Source organism: Rhinoraja longicauda, chromosome 16 (genome assembly GCF_053455715.1).
Source record: "Rhinoraja longicauda isolate Sanriku21f chromosome 16, sRhiLon1.1, whole genome shotgun sequence".
NCBI classification, from domain to species: domain Eukaryota; kingdom Metazoa; phylum Chordata; class Chondrichthyes; order Rajiformes; family Arhynchobatidae; genus Rhinoraja; species Rhinoraja longicauda.
Genome location: NC_135968.1, coordinates 38,012,097 through 38,019,098, shown reverse-complemented (window position 1 = coordinate 38,019,098; position 7,002 = coordinate 38,012,097).

The window sequence follows — 7,002 nt, the reverse complement described above, 5'->3', positions numbered from 1 at the left end:
TATTTGTCACATGTGCCAATTAAGCAGGTACAGTGAAATTTGAGTTGCCAAACAGCCATACTAAGAGTGAAAACACAGCCACATAAAATAAAATTTAACATAAACATCCACCACAGCGGATTCCACATTCCTCAATGTGATGGAAGATAATAAAGTTCAATCACCTTCCTCTTTGTTCACCCGCGGTCAGGGCTGTTGAACCATCCGTAGTCGCCGCTGCCCACTGTCCAACCTTCGTGTCTGGATGATGGAAACACCGGCGTCGGGACGGTTGAAAGTATTCTCCACGGCTTGGAGTTCCTGAGTCGGCCTCTTCTTACCAGAGACCGCGGGTTTCACGATGTTAAAGTCCACAGGCCCCGCGGTTGGAGCTCTCCACGGTCGATCCTCGGCAAAGGATCGCAAGCTGCACGATAGATAATAGACAATAGATGCAGGAGTAGGCCATTGGGGCCTTCGAGCAAGCACCGCCATTCAATGTGATCATGGCTGACATTCTCAATCAGTACCCTGTTCCTGCCTTCTCCCCATACCCCCTGACTCCGCTATCTTTAAGAGCTCTATCTAGCTCTCTCTTGAAAACATCCAGAGAATTGGCCTCCACTGCCTTCTGAGGCAGAGAATTCCACAGATTTACAACTCTCTGACTGAAAAAGTTTTTCCTCATCTCAGTTCTAAATGGCCTACCCCTTATTCTTAAACTGAGGCCCCTGGTTCTGGCCTCCCTCAACATTGGGAACATGTTTCCTGCCTCTAATGTGTCCAATCCCTTAATAATCTTATATGTTTCAATAAGATCCCCTCTCATCCTTCTAAATTCCAGCGTATACAAGCCTAGTCGCTCCAGTCTTTCAACATACGACAGTCCCGCCATTCCGGGAATTAACCTAGTGAATCTACGCTGCACGCCTTCAATAGCAAGAATATCCATCCTCAAATTTGGAGCCCAAAACTGCACACAGTACTCCAGGTGCAGTCTCACTAGGGCCCTGTACAACTGCAGAAGGACCTCTTTGCTCCTATACTCAAGTCCTCTTGTCACAAAGGCCAACATGCCATTAGCTTTCTTCACTGCCTGCTGTACCTGCATGCTAACTTTAAGTGACTGATGAACAAGGACACTCAGATCTCTTTGTACTTCCCCATTTCCTAACGACACCATTCAGATAATAATCTGCCTTCCTGTTCTTTCCACCAAAGTGGATAACCTCACAATTATCCACATTAAACTGTATCTGCCATGCATCTGCCACTCATACAACCTGTCCAAGTCACCCTGCATCCTCATAGCATCCTCCTCACAGTTCACACTGCCACCCAGCTTTGTGTCATCCGCAAATTTGCTAATGTTACTTTGTTACGATGTTAAAGTCCGCACCACGCCTGCGGCATAAAGCGCCGGGCCAGTCTCCAGGAAAAGCCGCCAACTCTTGGATGTTAGGCCGCAATGGGGACGGAGATACGATACGGAAAAAATCGCATCTTCGTCGAGGTAAGAGATTGAAAAAAAGTTTCCCCCAACTCCCCACATAAAACAAACCAAGAAACACTAAAACATATTCTAACACATACTTAAAATAATAGAAACAGTAGAAAGGACAGACAGACTGTTGGTGAGGAAGCCAATACTGGTGGCATCACCCGATGGAACCCGTTTTGGCCCACGACATCCACATCAACCTTTTTTTGCTCTTCTCCAATCCCATTTGCTCGCAGAGAATCAACAGAGTAGGAAGGAACTGTAGATTCAGGTTTAAACCGGAGATAAACACAAAAAGCTGGAGTAACTCAGCGGGTTAGAGAGCATCCCTGGAGAATAGGAATGGGTGACGTTTCGGGTTGAGACCCTTCTTCAGTCAAGAGTGTTTTATTGTCATATGTCCCAGATAGAACAATGAAATTCTTACTTGCGGCAGCACAATGGAATATGTAAACATAGTACACTGTAAATAATATAATAAACGAGAAACAAGTTCAGTGTGTGTGTGTATATATGATATATATACTTACTTTTACTTTACATATATTTTCATCATGAGTTCCTCCAGCAGTTTTTTTTTACTCCCACTATTTCTTGCCTAGTGTCTGTCCAAATGTCTCTTGAACGTGGTGACTGTACATGACTCCACCAATTCTTCTGGCAATGAGTTCCAAATATCAACCATTCTCCATGCAACAAAAACATTGTCTCAAAGTAGTTTCAGGCCAAAACAGGCAATAGGAAGAGAGCAGGGCATTTGGTCTTGTTTGGGGTTATATTGGGTTATAGGGAGAACAAGGGGTTGTGAGATCATTTGGGATTGACACTTGGGAAAAAATAGGGTGGAAGGATTGGCTTGGTATTATTACTAAGAATTAGGACAGTGTATAGCCATAGGAATAGCATGGGATTCTTACAGACTGGGGAGGGATGTAGGGAGAAAGTAGGAATAATTTGTTGTTGATGTTTTCATTACAGTTTCCCAAGATCCTCAATACTACGCAGCAAATTGTTGAAGAGTTTTTAAGCAGGCATGTGAGTGATGTCAAAAAAAGAGGAAAAGAGTCAAGCGCTTGTGCGAGGCGTACAGCAGGGGTCAAAAAATTGGAAACATTTTGAAAATTTACACACAGAATTGCTCCAGCTTCAAGCCTCTTTTAGTGCATTTCAAAGTAAAAACTGACATTACAAAATAATGTGGATATGTCACTGTATACTAATAACATTTTGAAGTAAATTCGCACATGAATTGATAATCAGCCCAAAAAGGTGGTAATTGGCTTTTCTATTAGAGAAAATGCTGGAAATGCTCAGCAGGTCAGACCGCGTCTGTGGTGGGAAATAAGGTAACGTTTCAGGTTGAAGAACCTTTGTCAGAACTGGGAAGGCGACAAAATAAGATGCTGCCTGACCCGCTGAGTTTCTCCAGCATTTTGTTCCTGTCTTCGGTTGTTCGGCGATCTACCTGATCTCCTGGTTGCTAAACACTTTAACTCCCCCTCCCATTCCCACACTGACATTTCTGGCCTGGGTCTCCTCCACCGTCAGAGTGAGGCCCAGCACAAATTGGAGGAACAGCGCCTCATAATTTGGTAGCTTACACCCCAGTATAACACCTCTCGGTAGCTTACACCCCAGTATAACACCTCTCGGTAGCTTACACCGCTGCAGTATGAACAATGACTTCTCTAAGTTCAAATAGATCTTGCTTTCCCTCTCTCTCCATCCCCTCCCCCTTCCCAGTTGTTATGGGAATAACGCGCTCTGTGGCGCAGTACAGAGGATATAATACCCATGAGGCCGTAGCCAAGGGGATCCTGAATTAAAATGGCTGAACCCAAGGCTCGAGTGTAAAGCCTCTGTTAATTAGTTGTGTAGCTGTAATGGAGTAGTTTACAGAAAGGAAACACAATAACAAAACATGGTGTCAGATCGGGGCCTGTTTCAGGATTCGTCGAGAGTTGATTGGGTGCACGGCGACAGCGGACGACGTTTGTAAGTACTACCGAGAGATGATTGTGCGGCCTACATTGTTTCCATTGATGGAGGGGTGGATTTATCAGGAAAATGGAGCAGCTGAAGCCCCCTAGGCAAATGAATTTTGAGGCAAGGGACCTGCCAATGGAGTGGAGACAATGGAGGGAGGAGTTTGAGCTCTATGTTGATTTGAGCATGGAAGGGAAGGATGACAAGACAATGAAGAAACTGCTAATGTACCTAGTTGGACTGCAAGGGAGAGAGCTCTACCAAACGCTAGAGACACGGACGCCGGAGGGCAACGTACAAGAAGTTACGATAGAGCAGGCTCTCGATGCTTTCGAACAGCATTGTCAACCCGTGAGGAACAAGACCATCGACAGGTATAGATTCTTTACGAGGAGCCAAGAGAGAGGGGAGACTTTTGATTAGTTTTTAATAGAACTGAAGCTCTTGGCAGCTCATTGCGGTTTCAGAGAGTTGAAGGATTCACTGATACGTGATAGAATAATATGCGGCATTAGGGATGACATGCTGCGGGAAAGACTTCTCCGAGAAACCTCACTTGACGAAGAAAAGTGTGTGAAGGCATGCCAGGCTTCGGTGCTGGCCAAGGCCAGAGTTGATGTCCTGTTATGGGACCAGCGACAAGATGTCTGTGCAGTGAGACATGAGGGGAAAAGATACCAGCCAACCATACAGTGCAAATACTGTGGATACAAACATGAGAGAAAGATGGAGAAATATGCGGCATTTGGCAGGGAGTGTTTCAAATGCCATCAGAAAGATCATTTCGCCTCTCAATGCACAGAAAAGCAGGGGCAACAGAAGAAAGAAAAGAAAGGGAAAAAACCTGTGCATGCAGTGGTGGAAGTGGAGAGTTCCAGTGATGAGTATGAGGACAGTCAAGAGGATGATGAAATTCACACAATGGAATTGCAACCAGAAACAGTAAAAGCAAAAAATGTGCACAGGGAGGAGGAGACTCAATTCCCAAAGAAAATCTTTGTGACCATGATGCTGAAAGGGAAGGAAGTAAAATTCCAGGTGGACAGTGGAGCCACATGTAACATCATTCCCAAGATGTATGCAAAGGGTGTGGATGAAACCAAGCAAGTATTGTCCATGTACAACAATACGACAGTGGTGCCTCTTGGGAAAAGCAAGGTGAGACTGGTGAACCCAAAGAATGGAAGGAAATACAAAGTACAGTTTGTAGTCCTGGAGGAAGACTGCATTCCAATCCTGGGAAGCAGGGCAGCCCAGCAGATGGGGCTCATCTCAGTGTGTAAAGAGAACATAATGACATTGAATGGCAGTGAAATCCCTCTGAGCAAGGAAAGATTGATAGCGGAGTATGCTGATGTATTTGATGGGACAGGTAAATTTGTGGGCAAGTACCATCTGCTGGTAGCTGACGGCATAACGCAGGTGATCCATCCACCACAAAGAGTCCCTGTAGCCTTACGGAGTAAGCTGAAAGAGGAGTTAGGCAGACTAACAGAAGCGGAAATAATTGCCCCAGTAGAGGCCCACACACCATGGGTATCCAGCCTTGTGTGTGTGTAGAAAAACCCAATGGGAAGTTGAGAGTGTGTTTAGACCCGAGGGATCTGAACAAGAGGCTTAAAAGAAGTCATTACCCAATGACGACGATCAAAGATGTCCTCACCGACCTGAATGATGCCAAGGTCTTTAGCATGTTTGATGCCAAGAATGGGTTTTGGCATGTGGAACTGAATGAGGAGAGTTCTCAGCTTACGACATTTAACACACCATATGGTAGATATAGGTGGAGACGCATGCCGTTTGGTCTGTCCATGGCCCCTGAGGAGTTCCAGCGACGATAGAACCAAGTGCTGAAGGGTCTGGAAGGAGTGAGGTCTGTTGCTGACGAAAACGGCAGAGGAAGCAGAAAGAGACCACGACAGGAAGGTTAAAGCTCTGATGGAGAGATGTCATGACCGACACCTGAAGCTGAACATAGAGAAGGCAAAGCTGAAGGTGAAGGAAGTCACTTTCATAGGGCATAGAGTCTCTGCTGCAGGACTGAAACCAGATCCAAGGAAGGTAGAAGCAGTGCTACAGATGCCTAACCCAACGGATGTCCAAGGAGTTCAGCGATTTATTGGGTTTGTTGACTACTTGAGCAAATTCCTTCCTGGAATAAGCGACCAATGTGAACCGCTATGCCAGCTGACACAGAAGGATGTAGTTTGGTGGTGGGCACAGGTGCATGACAGGGCGGTGATGGACATAAAGAAGCTAGTAACTGCCAAGCCAGTACTCAGATACTATGATCCATCCAAGGAGCTGACAGTACAAGCCGACGCGTCAGAAACTGGACTTGGTGCGGCGCTGATGCAGGAGGGCCATCCAGTTGCCTATGCCAGCAGGGCCCTGACGGATGCGGAGACCAGATATGCACAAGTAGAGAAAGAATTGCTGCCAGTGATGTTTGGTCTAGAGAGGTTCCATGTGTACACATATGGAAGGCCAGTGAATGTGTAGTCAGACCATAAGCCACTGGAGATATTCGCCACAAAACCACTTCATCGTGTACCAAAGAGATTGCAGAGGATGCTGGTGAGGATGCAGACCTATGATGTGACAATAAGATACAGACCAGGGAAGGAGATGCAGCTTGCAGACACGCTGAGCAGAGCATATATTCAGACTGGCAAGACTGACAAGACCATGAGAGAACTGGAGACTGTAAACCTGGCAAGGCACATCCCAATAGCACAGCCTCTGCTAAATGGCATAAGGGATGCAACAGAAAAAGATGAGACTGCAGAAACTGCAAGAGGTGATCAAACGAGGCTGGCCAGAGAACAAGAAGGATGTTGACCCAGAACTTATCTCCTATTTCCATGTGAGGGACGAGCTGAGTGTTGGAGATGGCCTCATATTTCGGGGAGAGAGAGTAATCATCCCTAAAGCCAGGAGACGCGACATGCTCACACGAGTACATGATTCCCATATTGGTGTGAATGGCTGTCTAAGAAGAGCAAGAGAATATCTGCACTGGTCCTGAATGAGTGCAGAAATCAAGGACTTCGTACAAAAATGTGAGACATGTCAAGCTCAAGGGAAAGAGCAACCAAAAGAAACACTGCATTCCCATGAAATTCCAGAGAGGCCATGGGCGAAGGTGGGTGCAGATTTGTTCCACTTGGATGGAAGGAACTATTTGGTTACTGTGGACTATTTCTCAGGATATTGGGAAATAGACTATCTAGAGAAAACACTGGCAGTGAATGTCATCCATAAAATCAAAGTCCAGTTCGCAAGATATGGAATACCAGATCAGCTCATCACAGATAATAGGCCACAGTTCACAGCTGAGGAGTTCAAGAGATTTACCAAGAAGTGGCAGTTTGAACATACGAGCGCATCACCCTATTATCCACAGAATAATGGAAAGGCTGAGAGCAGTGTGAAAGTTGCGAAGTCCATTGCTGAGGAAGGCTAAGGCTGCTGGAGCAGACCCTTACCTGAGCATACTAGCTTTTTGCAACACACCAACACTTGGCATGAGTAGC